Here is a 15,391-nt window from a genome sequence, read left to right as displayed (position 1 = left end):
TTTGCAAAGACATACAGAAATGCACATAGAAATACACTGGGGGATGTTCCCAAGCTTTAATTCCAGTGCTTACAATGCACACTTTACTGATATCTGACTTATGCTGAGAATCTTATTAGGTGTCTATGGGGGCACATAATGGGAGCACATCTGAATTGTGATTGATATGTATTGGAGTTTTTTTTTGCATGTGAAGTGCTTAAAATGCATAGATTTTAGCTTGTTAGAAACGAATTTGAAATATGCAATATAGCTACACATACATCACCAGGTGCCATAAGATGATTCTTTTCCATCCTTTCAAAGGCTGCAGGCGATTTTGAGTGATTTCTCCGCTTTGTGTTTCACCTGAACACAGCAGCAGACACAGCACTTATATACCATTTACTGCATATTATGCAGAATAGTCATACCTTACATCCAACTCACTAATGCTATTATGTATCATATTTCACATTCTTTGCTATTCTTCAATCATTCAATCTCCCCATTTCTTCTGCTGCGGTTCTTCGGAAAGAAGCCGGGTAATGCGCTCGCCTCCTAATTTCATTTTGACCACTAGGGGGAGACAGTCACATTCTCTAACCAGGACAAAAAAACCAATGTGAAGGAAGCACAGTCAGGTTTATGGAAACAACTGCACTTCTAAAGTGTTAAAGACAAGGCAGCTTTGTTTGAATAGGGATGCTGCTTTCATCTCCTGCATCATGTTCCAGAACCCTTTCAAGGATCAGCTCAATTTCTACCAACACAATGTAAGTGATGAAATTCCTTGTTACTTTATTTTTCCTGTGAATATTTATGTCCTGATATATCTCAATATACCAATATAATCATGTGCAGTTCTGGCACAAGCACATCACATTTCATTGTTATAGCAAGGATTTATATACTATATTGTGTATTGTGTCTGTAATATATCACTGTCTATCTATCTATCTATCTATCTATCTATCTATCTATCTATCATCTATCTATCTATCTATCTATCTATCTATCTATCTATCTATCATCTATCTATCTATCTATCTATCTATCTATCTATCTATCTATCTATCTATCTATCTATCTATCTATCTATCTATCTATTTATCTATCTATTATCTATCATCTATCTATCTATCCATCTATTTATCTATCTATTATCTATCATCTATCTATCTATCTGTCTGTCTGTCTGTCTGTCTGTCTGTCTGTCTGTCTGTCTATCTATCCATCTATTTATCTATCTATTATCTATCATCTATCTATCTATCTATCTATCTATCTATCTATCTATCTATCTATCTATCTATCTATCTATCTATCTATCTATCAATCATCTATCGCTCTATCTATCTATCTATTATCTATCATCTATCTATCTATCTATCTATCTATCTATCTATCTATCTATCTATCTATCTATCTATCTATCAATCATCTATCGCTCTATCTATCTATCTATCTATCTATCATCTATCTATCTATCTATCTATCTATCTATCTATCTATCTATCTATCAATCATCTATCGCTCTATCTATCTATTATCTATCATCTATCTATCTATCGATCGATCTATGTATCATCTATCTATCTATCTATCTATCTATTATCTATCTATCTATCTATTATCTATCTATATCTATCTATCTATCTATCTATCTATCTATCTATCTATCTATCTATCTATCTATCTATCTATTATCTATCTTCTATCTATCTTTCTATCTATCTATCTATCTATTTATCATCTATCTATCTATCATCTATCTATCGATCTATCTATCTATCATCTATCTATCTATCTATCTATCTATCTATCTATCTATCTATCTATCTATCTATCTATCTATCTATCACCCCTCTCTCTATATATTTCTATCTCTTTCTCTTTCTCTCTCTCTCTCTCTCTCTATCGATCACATATCTAATCTTTTACTGCTTTTATCATGTGAAGTGTCTGTCAATATTCTCATATTGCCCATATGGTGTATTTTAGAGAGGAATGACTGTGATACAAGGACTGGAGTTGTTCACCCCTTTATTGGCTCAGGTTCTGCTGGGGCTTACCACGGAATCTTGCTCTTGGCTTGGCTATTGGAACTAGGAAGAACCAGCCCTCTGATGATATCATTTAATAACAGATACATACATTAGACTGGATGGCAAGATTGATGTTGCTCCAGAGCAGTACAATGCCTTCTGATAAAATACTACCAGCCAAATGTCAGAATGTGGGACTACAGCCAGGTGTCTCCTCCAGCATGGACCTTTCTTTTGTTTGCTTGAGAAAAGCTTTGAGGGATGGGAAAATATAAACACAAAGGCATGATTCCACGATAGATTTTTATGGGAAAGCCTCGATTGACAAACTGTTTGGAATTTTTGCTTTCACACGAAAACCTCTGGAATCCCCAGGCAATTTGACAGCAGATAAGAAATTCCTAGAACATTTCTCTCGCACTGTAGGGCACTTGAAATTCTGACTTGTAGGAAGATTAAACAGTTCATTTGGGAGCTTTTCTAAACACTGCATTTATGGCAGTCACTTGACATGAGTGTCAGTTCATCATTAGAAACATTTAAATAATAAAAATAAGTATTGGACAACAGTAAGTACAAAAGTATATGTATGAGAGCTTTTGTCTGACTTGGCATGGATAGAACCCAAGTATGGAGGATAAAGACGTGCTTGCATTTCCTCAAAGCCCTCGGGAAAGAGCCAGCGTACAGTGAATATTCTTGGTTATCCGGCAACTCTGTGGAATAAAAGAATGTAGAAGTACAACCAGACTTAAAGGAGTTCAACTATTTCTTAGAGAAGTTCTGCATCTAAACTACTATCTAGAGCCTATCTGGAAGCCAACGGACAGCCTCCTTCCAGGTAAAGTACTGTATCAGCTTTTTAATGGGCAAAGCATTGCATAGTGATATACTGGCAGCTTTATTAATCTTTAGCTCAAAACATGAAGATATTGATTTACACTTTAATAATTGCCCTCGAAAACATCGTTATTGTAGGCTTGCCCTTATTATCAATCTATGACTCTCATTCCACTCGAACATGAATAGTTTTAAAAGTCAGCTTAGAATAGTGATGAAGGTTGGATCTGTGTACTATATTGTATTTCTCTTTCCCCTGGTAGGTATTGTTTAGTTAGACAAATCAATAGAGTGAAAAATATACATAATATATAAAGGAGGGTTTTTAACCAATGGATCAGGACCCACTAATTGATCCCAGCCTGCCTTCCATAGTGACATTGCCTCTAAAAACAGTAAATAGTAATTAAAGTAAGACATATGCCTGTCCTTTACTAGTTTCGGGGCACACCGTTGGATCCCCTGAGATACAGGTTAAAAAAACTTGATATTAAGGCTGACCTCAACATTTCAGGAAACTTTAAGAGCAATAAAGCAACGGAAGAGTTTTATGTGAAGAGATTGACGGGGCTTTGATAGCTGTCATTAGAATGATCATATCTAGATTTATGGGGCTTTAATAGCTGTTATTAGGATGATCATATCTAGTTAAACTGGCAAATGTGTGGGCTTAACTTTTCTTTTATAAAAATAGGAGAAATAAAAGGGGGCAGTAGACCATAAAAGTATATATTTGAATTGCCATGATATGCTTGAAATCTAGTTTTACAATGGCAGAGCTGACCTGAATGTAAACACAGAGCAGTAAAAGTATTTGAGAGTAGATAGCTGGATAACGGCATTTTATATCTACTGTATTTGCAGCAAGTAAATGGAATGTAAAGAAATATATACAATTTTTACTATACTCATAGCTCTGCAGTTATACATGCCAAATCAGCCTCAAACAATTTTGATGTGGCTTGTACAGGTACAGTGGTAGAAAGCCATTTGTTATGTCTCTTGTCATGGTCCAGTGGATATTGAACATCTCTTTAATGTGCCCGACATAATGGAAATAATGATGCATATTGCCTTATCATTGCAGTAATAATAGCAAATTATTGCAATGTAAATTTATTTTTTTTCATTTCTTCTGGGGAATCAGCCCCAGACGATTAACTGAATCTATTCAGAGAACACATGGACTGTCCCACCGAAGCGTATCAGTTAATTTATTCAAGAAATAGAGTTTCTGAACATTAAAACACCAATTGTGAGATAACTGGCATTCAGCGTATGATAGCGTGACGAGGTCGTTTCACATAGACAAACTGGATCTGCCATTGACCATTGAACTAGTGCTGTTGTTTCACTCATTTGATGAATGAGAAATGCAGTCACTTCGGATAGAATAGAAACACGAATAACAACAGAATGGACACTGAATTTTTTTGCTCTTAAGGAAACAGAATTCAAAAGACTTAAAGGTCTGTAGAATAAAACAAAATGCATCCTTTTTGGCAGAGCGTTGCTTAATTCATTGTATAAATGCATAGTCTAATGTAGTTCTGTACTTCCCTATAAGTGTGTAGAGCAGAGTAGTTGTATTATCTAAAGGCTGTCATTCCACTGGTATGGAAACCCTGCTTTTCTCTAGTGTCTGTTTCTGGTTTCACTTGTCCTTTGAATGGTACGTACATACCTGTCAGAAGCCAGAATCCCAAAACTGGGTTGCCCCCCTTTTCCTAACGCTATACAGGTCTGGAACCTGTTATGTAGCATGCTCAGGACCTGGGGTTTTCCGGATAACGGATCTTACCTAATATGGATTGTCTTACCTTCAGTCTACTACAAAATCATTTAAACATGAAATAAACCCCTGAAATAGGTTGTTTTTGCTTCCAGTAAGGATTGATTTTTTATTAATGAAGTCAAATGTATTGTTTTATTATTACAGAGAAAATAATTTGTAAAAAATGTATATTCTTTGGATAAAATAGAGTCTATAGGAGACTGTAATTATACATAACGGTCTCCAGATAACAGATGCCAAAATTGCTTACTGATGGAAAAGCATTCCTGACCATTCCCAATTACTTGCATCATTTTAATGGGTTTTCTTTCTTAAAGTGACAGAATTAACCACAACAAAATCTCATTGCTCTCATTACTAACTTGGTTAGCCATGTAAGGAGAACTAAATCTTCCAATGTATGTTTGTATATTTTATCTATTATCCTTTATTTATATAGGGTCAGTAGCATAACTAGAAGTTACGGGGCCCCACAGCAAATTCATTTTAGGGCCCCAACATATCCAGAGGTTGTCCTGTTTTACCAATATATGTTGAAATTGCTCTTTACTTGGGCCTCATGGGGCCCCCTATACCTCCTGGGCCCCCCTGCAGCCACAGGGTCTGTTTTCTCTGTAGTTATGCCTCTGTATAGGGTTGAGATGCTGGGCCCTGCCCTGATGGAACTTTCAATTGAAGATCCCTATCACATTAACAAACAAACTAGTGTTAATTTTATCAGAAGCCAATTAAACTGCCTGTATGTTTTTGCAGTAGGGAAAAAAAATTGAGAGTACCTGGAAGGAATGCAAACACATGGAGAACATATAAACTCATTGCAGATAGTGTAGATCAAACTAAGGATCCCATTACTACAGGAAAGCAGCACGAACTTCTGAGCTACCATGCTGCCCATATTTAATGCAGATATACAAATTGGTTAAATAGTGTTTGGATGCTTTAGAGAAAAACTGAGCCGTTGATTTAAGCCACCAATCACTTATTGTATAAATAAGGTCTAAATAATGACCAAAATATTCTTCCTATCAGAATAAGCTCATGCTGAGTTGGCATATATCTGACTAGTGTGGCTGTTTTATGACCCCAAAATGTTCGGTGTGGGAGACCATGGTTGATCCAGTATACTTGCGTGTTATTGTAACCCTTTCGACACCCTTTGTCGTTGTTACACTGCATGTGTGGTGCTTTCCTGATGGCATGGGACAAACCTGAGCCACTCCGCAGTGGAATTGGGAGAGATTGGGTACCTGGTACTTTCTAGCACAGTCCAAGAAAATATAGAGTCCCAAAGTTCAATTGGATTCACAGTCCTCATGCCGGCTTTCAATTGTTTACCCTCAAGTCCAAACTGTAATACCTATAATAGAAGCCAGTGCCACAGGCACAGGACAAAACAAACAAACATAGGACAATACAGTTTGAACTGTGACCATTTAATCATTTCGATTTTAAAAGCAATAAAAGGTATTTTTACACTAATTGCTGCTGCATCTATCCTACAGCTTGTACCAGGGACGTGCGTTGGCATCAAGGATATATTTTATATGCATTTGAAACTCACCTGTTTGTGAGTACCCACCTGAAAATTTGAAGGAGAGTTTTCCAAAAATCCTTTGATCTGAAAACGTTTATGGTGGTGGTTAAGAGGGGGCTACACCTAGTGTGGTGAATTTAAATAGCACCTTTCGAGCACCGAAAAAAAGGGGGTCACAGTTCAAACTATATTGCCCTATGTTTGTTTGTTTTATCCTGTGCCTGTGGCGCAGGCTTCTATTATAGGTATTACACTTTCTAGCGCAGTGCCTCCACCTAGTGGGATCCGGGAATGCACCTACGGGTGGCCCCTGAATAACTGTTTATCTAAAATAAATTGGCACCTAATACATGCAGCACTCCTAACCGGTGGCTAATTTGCTGGCGCATTCTGTCTAGCTAACTAAAGAGGGCAAAGTCCTTTAGTTTCCTTTCCCCAAACAGTCTCTATATCTTCAAGCGTTTCTTTAGGGTACTGTCCCTTTAAACAGGATACTCACTCCAAATGCTCTTCGGATGATTCAGAGCTCTCTTCAGGCGAGTCCAGCACATTCAGAAATATAGTGCGACTACCAGCCCCTTTGGATGCTCAGATAGGAATCTCCTGCTGGTTGTTCCTCCAGTCTGTATTCCTTTCACACTCTCTGTCTCTCCAGGCACAGTATGTGGCTTCCTTGTGCCAGCCTGATCTAAATGAATGCTTTTGGTGAAGCCTCTCAGCTCTCTGGGCCCACCGGCAGTTCTCTGGTCTCTCTCTGTCCACCATGTGGTTCTCTCTGCCAGGCTATTCTCCTCTGCCGGCATCTGCAACTTCCTCTTCCTGCTAGCCACTCACTAGCTGCTGTGTCACTTCCTGCTGCACTGAGATCAGCTGAGCAGCTGGTTGCTAGGTAACAGCACATAGACACATGCCCTGTGCTTGATCTCTTAAGTTAAGATAAGTGCAATGGTTTTGCACTACCTCCCTACAGTCTCCCCCTGCTTGAATAGACAACGTCCTCGCTTGCCCTTCCTCATTCTCCCTAACAACTGGAGGAGAATAACAGGGGAAAACTTTTTCACTAACTACCCTAACATTTCCCCTGCCTGAAGGCTTGCGCTTTCCCAGGCCCAGTCTCTCACTTTTATCAGGGGTGGCAGAGTGCTCAGAGACCATAATCATGCCACAGGACTTCTCTTCAGGAATATCCACATTACATTGGAAGAATGTCACATATCCATCATAAGATTCTTCGTTCTATCCCCAATCACAGGAGTGGGAAGTATGAACATACCAACCACAGGTGTAACACTTCATCTGCCTACATCTCTTCCAATATCTCTTTTGGGGTATCTTCTTCACATCACATCCAGATGAGGTCACTTCTGCAGCCGCAACCTCTTCACGTTGCTTATTGCAGTTTGTAGTTAAATGGGCCAACTGGCCATAAAGGAAACACTTGGGTGGTTCTCTGCAAGCACTACATACTTTAGGAGAGGGAGCCGGTCTAGACATAGTTGGCATCTCATCCTTTCCAGACACACAAGGCTCTTTTTTCAACTCAGTAATCTCTTCCTCCTCACTGGAAGTCTTTTCAGAACTATGATTTTCTTCTCTCGAAGTAGAACATTAACTTCCTCCCTTCGGATCTCTCTCTATTGTTTAAATTACGGTTTATCTAAAATAAATTGGCACCTAATACATGCAGCACTCCTAACCTTTGGCAATAGGGCATCACTGATTTATATGCTTGCGCAATCTGTCTAGCTAACTAAAGAAGGCAAAGTCCTTTAATGTCCTTTCCCCAAACAGTCTCTGTATCTTCAAGCGCTTCTTTGGGGTACTGTCCCTTTAAATAGCACACTCACTCCAAATGCTCTTCAATGATTTAGAATTCTCTTCAGGCGTTTCCAGCACATTCAGACACACAGTGTGACTACCAGCCCCTTTGTAATCTCTTGCTGGTTGTTCCTCCAGTCTATATTCCTTTCACACCTTATGTCCCTCCAGGCACAGTATCTGGCTTCTCTGTGCCAGCCTGATCCAAATGAATGCTGGATCCTCTCAGCTCTCTGGGCCCACCAGGAGCTCTCTAGTCTCTCTCTCTCTGTCCACCATATGGTTCTCTCTGCCAGGCCTTCCTCTTCTGCCAGCATCTGCGACTTCCTCGTCAAATGTCTCGGGTACCTAGTGGGTAACCCATCCATGACCCCAGCCCAAGAGCCCTACTAAAATGACTTGGTATATCTCATGATATATATTTTATTTATTTGCACCATATTACAGCTACTGCTTCTTTCTTTACTCCTCTTTATCCCTTTTTTATATCTGTCTTTCCAGTTGCATTGTTTAATGGGCTATACATTGGCATTTCAAATAGCACTTGCTGAGAAATGAGCCCTATTTTATTAAAATTAAAAGGAGAAAATAAGCCACTATAAAATGTAAATTTTAATTGGAAAAAAGACTTGAATTTTTCAAGATTTATTATACCGTGAGAATGGAAAAAGTCAGAATCCAAAAATCTGTCATCTCAGAACTGACGAGGTTGTATATAAGTCAATGGGAGAGGTCCCTACCCTATTTGAAAGTTTCTGTGGTCTGTGCTGAAATTATCCTGAAAAACTGACTATTTTGGACTTATCGGGCAGAAATCTGAAAAAAAGTGATTCGGGGAAAAAACTCAGATAAATCATAAAATTCGGGGTTTCACTCGATTTAATCTAGTTTGCCCCAGATCCGATTAAATCTTGCTTTTTTATTAATAAATAAGGTCCAATTGTGGATACTATTTTTGTCGGACTTTTGTTCTTTAAATACTCAAAACAATTTGGATTTTGATAAGGCCTCCCTTGTCTGACAGGGAGGCGTAGGGTGTACAGGTTCTGCTACCTCAGGGTTCCACACCCCCTATGGACCCCCACTCCAGCCCAACACTGTTATAATGACATACAATACCTATTGTAATAAAACATGTTCATGACGGGTAGTATCTTTAAGTAAATGTATGTATTTAAATACATACATAATGATATAATGCTGTTTGCATACACACAGCTGTACATTTCTAATACAGGTGTGGAATGACTTGCCAGAAACTTGTTATCCAAAGCTCTAATTTATGGGGAGTCCATTCCCCACAGGGCCCATTTTTAACAAATAAATTCTCTAAGAAAGTTTCTTTCCTGCTGTGTTAATAAAACAGTAACTTGTAACTAAGCTGCATGAATCCTTTTGGGTTTAATTAATGGAGCTCATTTATGTTTGCAAGTGCAGTGAACAAAGTGCAGTTTCTAGAGCAATCATCCTGTTTTTTCCCCACAATGCAACTTTTTAAACCAGAATTCCAGCATCATTGCCACAGCAATAGGGGAATGCACTTGGCACAATTGCCGCTACCTCCTACTCGCCAAAATTAATGCAACTGCGCGTGGAATTCACAGCAAAGGGGACACAATTTAGCAAAAGTCTTTCTGGTGCCATTTCTGGTGTTCAGCATACAAGTGAAACTTGTGCCCAATACTTTAGGTACAAGTGTGCTGTGCCTATAGACCTTGGGTGAGAAGGGAGCCCTGCAGTGACTGCCTGGTAAGCAGGTGACGGTAACTACAGGATTCCTCTGCATTAGTAGGTGCAGCAAAACTTAATTCAGAATGGAAGGCAGAAAGAACTGAGTGGCGCCAAGCACAACTGGTGCAAGTAGTACATTTTGATGTACCTTTAATGAAAATGATTTTATACACAACTCACAGCGGGGAAATCGAAGGGACCACAAATAAATGAGCCGTCATACCTCATAAGAAATTGTTACAATTAACCTTAAATTATGAATTATTCTGTGGCCAGGATAGCGGACATAAGGACCCCTAGAAGTACATATGTCCTTTTTAAAGGGTTAAATGAAGTTCCAGACCCTTAGCAATGATTGCATGGCATTCACTTACCTGATGCAGCTCCATTATTTGAGTTCACTGCTGGCAGAGAACTGCAACAAAAGAGAAACAAAGTATAATCATAGTGTGGTTTCAGTAGTTACATTTAGATATATAATTAATGCAACCCTTCTGTATAATCCCCAACATTTATATATTTAGATATACAAACATTCACTTACATAGAGAGAACTAACTCTAGCCTTGGAGATTGCTATAACTCTGTACATTTTGCCTGTTCAAGAAGACATCCAAGGCTTATTAGGGAAACCTCAGACAGAGTGAAATTACTTTCAGAGCTCCAAAAATATCTTTAATTGTGGCAAGCAGTGCACAGGAACTGGGAGGTGAAACATTTAAATCATTTCCCCATCATCCTAGGGCTTTTACAGTCTCACTGCCCTTGTTTAGAGCCACTAATGAACCCAGATATCTTATGGGTTATCAGCAGAGTTCCCTGCAAATTACAAAATAAGCAGAAGCTATTGTCCAGGCCTGCTCTATCACTAAGAAATACGGGAATATGGATAAGAGGTAATAGGCTGTGCATATACTGAAATTCACATAGCAAACCTGAAAACAATTAATTTAAAGAACGTCGGATAATACAAATACTGATACAGATGGAAGAGTGAACAGATGTAATAAAAGCCATCCATATGGACAGAGAATATGGAAATGTGCTGTATAATGGAATATGTCAGTGTGGAATAAAGTGATAGAAGTTGTAGAAGATGTGAAAATATATATTTATAGTAATTTGAGTGTCGCAAGTGTTATTGTAAAAGGACAATGACATCATGTGCAACCCCAAAGGTCTAACAGACCAAAGTCCAGCCATTCCCCCAGTTTGTAGCATTTCATGGATTAGCACAATGTGTCTATGAAGATTCTCATTTATCCAGGTCATGATATACAGTATCTAGTAAAATGAATTCAAAGGCAACTGGGCATTTAGAGTTTTTCTTGAAAACTCTTGAAATGTTTTCAAGAAAAACTCTAAGGGGGTTATTTATAAAATTCCGAATTTATTTGATTTTTCAAAATAAAAAAGCGAGACCAAATCGTCAATTTGACCTTATTTATTATTAAAAAACACAACTTAATTGGATTGGGTAAAAACTCAATAGAATCTAGCAAAAATCTGAATCGTACAATTTTTCAGATTTTTTTCCCAAATTGCTCATTTTTTTCTGGCTTTTTTCTTTTCGGGCTAATTCCAGCACTATCCAAATAGGATAGACTTATATACAACCTCGGCAGGTCTGAGATGGCAGTTTTTCCGATTCAGACTTTTTGCAGTCTCGGGGTATAATAAATCTTGTAGTTTTAGATAATTTTTTTTAATAAATAACCCCCTAAATGTCAATTTGCCTTTGAATTATTTCTACTAGATATTGTATGTCCAATATTCCACCAATAAATACATGTTTAATAAAAGACAATAGCAGATTTGTGCCTTTAAAGGGCATGTAAAGGCAAAAAAATAAAATCCCATTTTTACTTTCTATAATGAAAAAGAAACCTATCTTGAATATACTTTCATAAAAAATGTGTACCGTTTTTATAAGAAACCAGACTGTATGCAGTGAAATTGTCCCTTCATTTACTGCTGTGGATAGGAATTGTCAGATGGTCCCTAACTGCTGAGCAGGGAAACAATCATACTTATGAACAGCAGGGGGAGCCCCCGCCTTACTTCCCAGCCATGCAGAACTCAAGCAGCTTTGTTTATGATGATCCCTAAGCAGCCCAGACCAAACTGAGCATGTGCACAGTCTTAGTCTTGCAAAGATGTTTAACAAAGTTACAAGATGGTGACCCCCTGTAGCCAACTTTGAAATCATAAATTATTTTTTTGATTAGTTCATGTTTATATTTAGTATACAAAATACAGCATTTCTAGCCTTATTCTATTTTAGACTTTACATGCCCTTGCCGCACTTTGGCAGGTGTAGATTCGCCAGGGCTGCGCAAATTAACAAATATCCGAAGTTGCGCACAAGTTACCGATCGTTTGCAAAGTTGCGTTAGAGATGTTACGATCAGTGTGCGTGCAGTTAAAGTACAATGGGCGTATATGCAGCAGAAAACACATTACACTACACAAGGCCAGGGAAGCTTAATAAATGTTTTCTAATGCCCTACACATGTGCCCACTGTATAGTTTAGGTGCCATATGTTATCAAATGTAGGGGGGAAGGAGGGTACCCTAAAAATGTTTCAATCTTTTTCAGCCTATCACCCTATAAAAAGTAAAAGACGCCAGAGTTTTTTTTTGACTTAGAAAAATGTTTAACTTTTTTTTAACCTTCCCTATCTACTCAATTGCACTTCGCCTGGTCTAAGGTGGCGAAGTAAAGTCTGGTGCAAGAGGTAACATTCACGAAAATCCGCAAGTTAGTGAATTAGCGTAGGTCCGTCCCTTCGCCAGAGCGCTACTTTGTCTGGCGTAAGGGTGCCATGTAGCGCTAGAGTAGGTCCACTTCACTAGCGAATTTACGCCAGCACCCGTTAGTAAATTGGCGAAGTGCCAAAATGACGTCACCCTGGCGAATTTTCTCTAGCGTTAGCCACTTCGCCCTTTAGTAAGTTTGCCCCTGAGTTGGTCTCCATGCTTTGTGCTTGGTGGAAGTTGCTTCAGCCTCCTGCTCCTGTTTCCGGTCAGGGCACAAAATTCTGCCAATATCTTTCATATCGAAGAGCTTTCATCTAAGACCTGGAAACATCTGTCACTTACACAGATTTGATTCTTAATGGTCTGCTTTCCATCAGTCTATCATATTTATAAAAGCACAAGATAACCTTGGCATTTTCCATTCAAGGACCCTAACATACTTTGCTGACTTCTCTTTTTATATAAATAAGCTGACCATAACATTTATATTTTAACAACCTCCGATGTTACAGACCCTGTTAGAAACTTGTAAATGCTTCTTTTGGATCATACAGTTATACCACAGATTGAATCTCTGGCTTTGGTATATGAGAATCATGTGACTTCACGTAGTGACCTAATTCATAAAGCTCCCACAGGCCCACTGGGCACTGCCGCTGTATTTATGAGGTCAGCTGCTATTGAACTGATATTTATACAACATCAAATGTAAGCCAGGAAGATCAATATTTTTAATTAATTTGTTGTTTACTTTCATATTTTCTTTGCTTCATTTTGTTTTTTCCCACTGAGTTAAAAAATAATACATTTATTAATAGTGAGCCATTTACCCAGCTCCATGCCATGATTTACAGTACATTAAAAGGTGGATTTAAAACTGTGGTTCACTGGTTCCATAAAGTTAAAGAAGCATGCAGGGATTTGCTGATATCCCAGATTCTGCCATAGCTAGATGCAGGGGGTTGGCTAAAGTTTTTCAATACAATCCACTGCAGGCGACAATGGCTGTCATGTCAACACTGTGTGAGGCTGAAATTGGTATGGTCATAATATACCATATAAACGTCTTCCTTACTTTAACTTTTGAGCTCTTTGGGGGCTTAAAGTACATGTGGACTTTCAAAAATCCAATGGTTATTTCCTTGCAGATGCAAGTCTATTTTCGGCCCGACCCTGAATTAATTGTCAGCCTCGGACCGAGCTGGGACACTGGGTAAAAACTAGTACGCAGTGTTTGGCAGTGTGTGTGTTGTGCTCGCAACTGTGGAGGAGGTTGGTGGCATTCATGACCAAATGGTCCACAAACAGCCCCGTCCGACACTGTAATATTTGTAATTCTGTATCTATGTAATTATATAAAGTTACAAGATTAATTGTGATACAGGCTTGTTCCTATAAAGATCCATAGGAACATATTTCTTTTGTTGGGGTACTTATGAACCTACATATTTCTGCTTTTACATGCCACCTACAGCACAGTGGTACCTGCAGTTTTGGCAGGAGACTGAGAATTGCCTACAGAGTGCTGTTTCCTCTGGTCACGCTGGGTTGGGGTGGTACAATCCTTCTATAGGCCAATTACAAATGAAAATACTACTAGAGCTTATGGAAGCATCGCTCCACCTCCTGCCTAGCATGATGGGCAGAATCATGCAGGACTCTTAGCTGTGTCAGAATGTTGTCTGAGGTAAGTAATGCTGAGTCTGGGAAAAAACAGAAAAAAGTTGGTGGCTAAACTTCTCAAGTAATACTAAGACCTTAGTGCGACAAGAGAAGGGAGGTCCCTTCCCCACAGAGCTTACAATCACAGTGGGTGGGTAACTTACAGACACAGATAGACAATATAAAGTGCAATTTACTGTGGTTGTCACTGCATAGTTACATAGTTAAATTGGGTTGAAAAAAGACAAAGTCCATCAAGTTCAACCCCTCCAAATGAAAACCCAGCATCCATACACACACCCCTCCCTACTTTCACATAAATTATATATACCCATATCTATACTAACTATAGAGCTTAGTATCACAATAGCCTTTGATATTATGTCTGTCCAAAAATCATCCAAGCCATTCTTAAAGGCATTAACTGAATCACCCGGCAGTGCATTCCACAACCTCACTGTCCTCACCACCTACGTTGCTTCAAATGAAAGTTCTTTTCGTCTAAAGGGGTGGCCTCTGGTACGGTGATCCTCTTTATGGGTAAAAAGGTCCCCTGCTATTTATCTATAATGTCCTCTAATGTACTTGTAAAGTGTAATCATGTCCCCTCGGAAGCGCCTTTTTTCCAGAGAAAACAACCCCAACCTTGACAGTCTACCCAGGCCTGGATTTGTGGAAAGGCCACCTAGGCCCGGGCCTAGGGCGGCAGAATTTAGGGGGGTGGCATGCTGCCCAACCACACCCACATTGGTTCAAAATCACTGGGGATGCGCTGGAGATACAAAAAATTTTTAAATTTCCCATCCGCCAATCCCCATTGCTCCGGTCCCGATGATAAAAATTTGCATGAATAAAGAGGAGGGGATAGGGGCAATGAACGGCAGTGGGCCTAGGGGTGCCCCTTATGTAAATCCGGCCCTGAGTCTCCCCTCATAATTTAAGTCTTCCATCCCTCTAACCAATTTAGTTGCACTTAGTCTCTGCACTCTCTCCAGCTCATTTATATCCCTCTTAAGGACTGGAGTCCAAAACTGCACTGCATACTCCATGCACTGCATAAGTAGAGTTAATAATAAAAACATATATTTTACATTTGATTAAGGCATGTTCAGGTTTTATTTGTATTAACAGTCATTCCACTCCTAGAAGTGTATCTTTGAACCAGTCTATGACCTATAGCAAATAGTTGGATAGTTGTTTTTTTTTTTAAACTAAATATGGTCC

The 15,391-nt window shown here is 38.9% G+C and overlaps 1 protein-coding gene across 1 annotated transcript in view; it reads left to right on the top strand.

Moving 5' to 3' along the window:
• The first annotated feature begins 404 nt into the window (after positions 1-404).
• Positions 405-15,391, top strand: part of drd1.S (dopamine receptor D1 S homeolog) — a 37,368-nt gene continuing 22,381 nt past the window's right edge. The window contains exons 1-2 of the mRNA XM_018254697.2: positions 405-755; positions 1,984-2,868. The gene's annotated coding sequence lies outside the window, so the exon portion shown is untranslated. The remainder of the gene's footprint in view (positions 756-1,983; positions 2,869-15,391) is intronic.

This window comes from Xenopus laevis, chromosome 3S (assembly GCF_017654675.1).
Source record: "Xenopus laevis strain J_2021 chromosome 3S, Xenopus_laevis_v10.1, whole genome shotgun sequence".
NCBI classification, from domain to species: Eukaryota; Metazoa; Chordata; class Amphibia; order Anura; family Pipidae; genus Xenopus; species Xenopus laevis.
The sequence above is the reverse complement of the archived record's forward strand: the minus strand, read 5'-3'. Positions and strand labels throughout refer to the sequence as shown.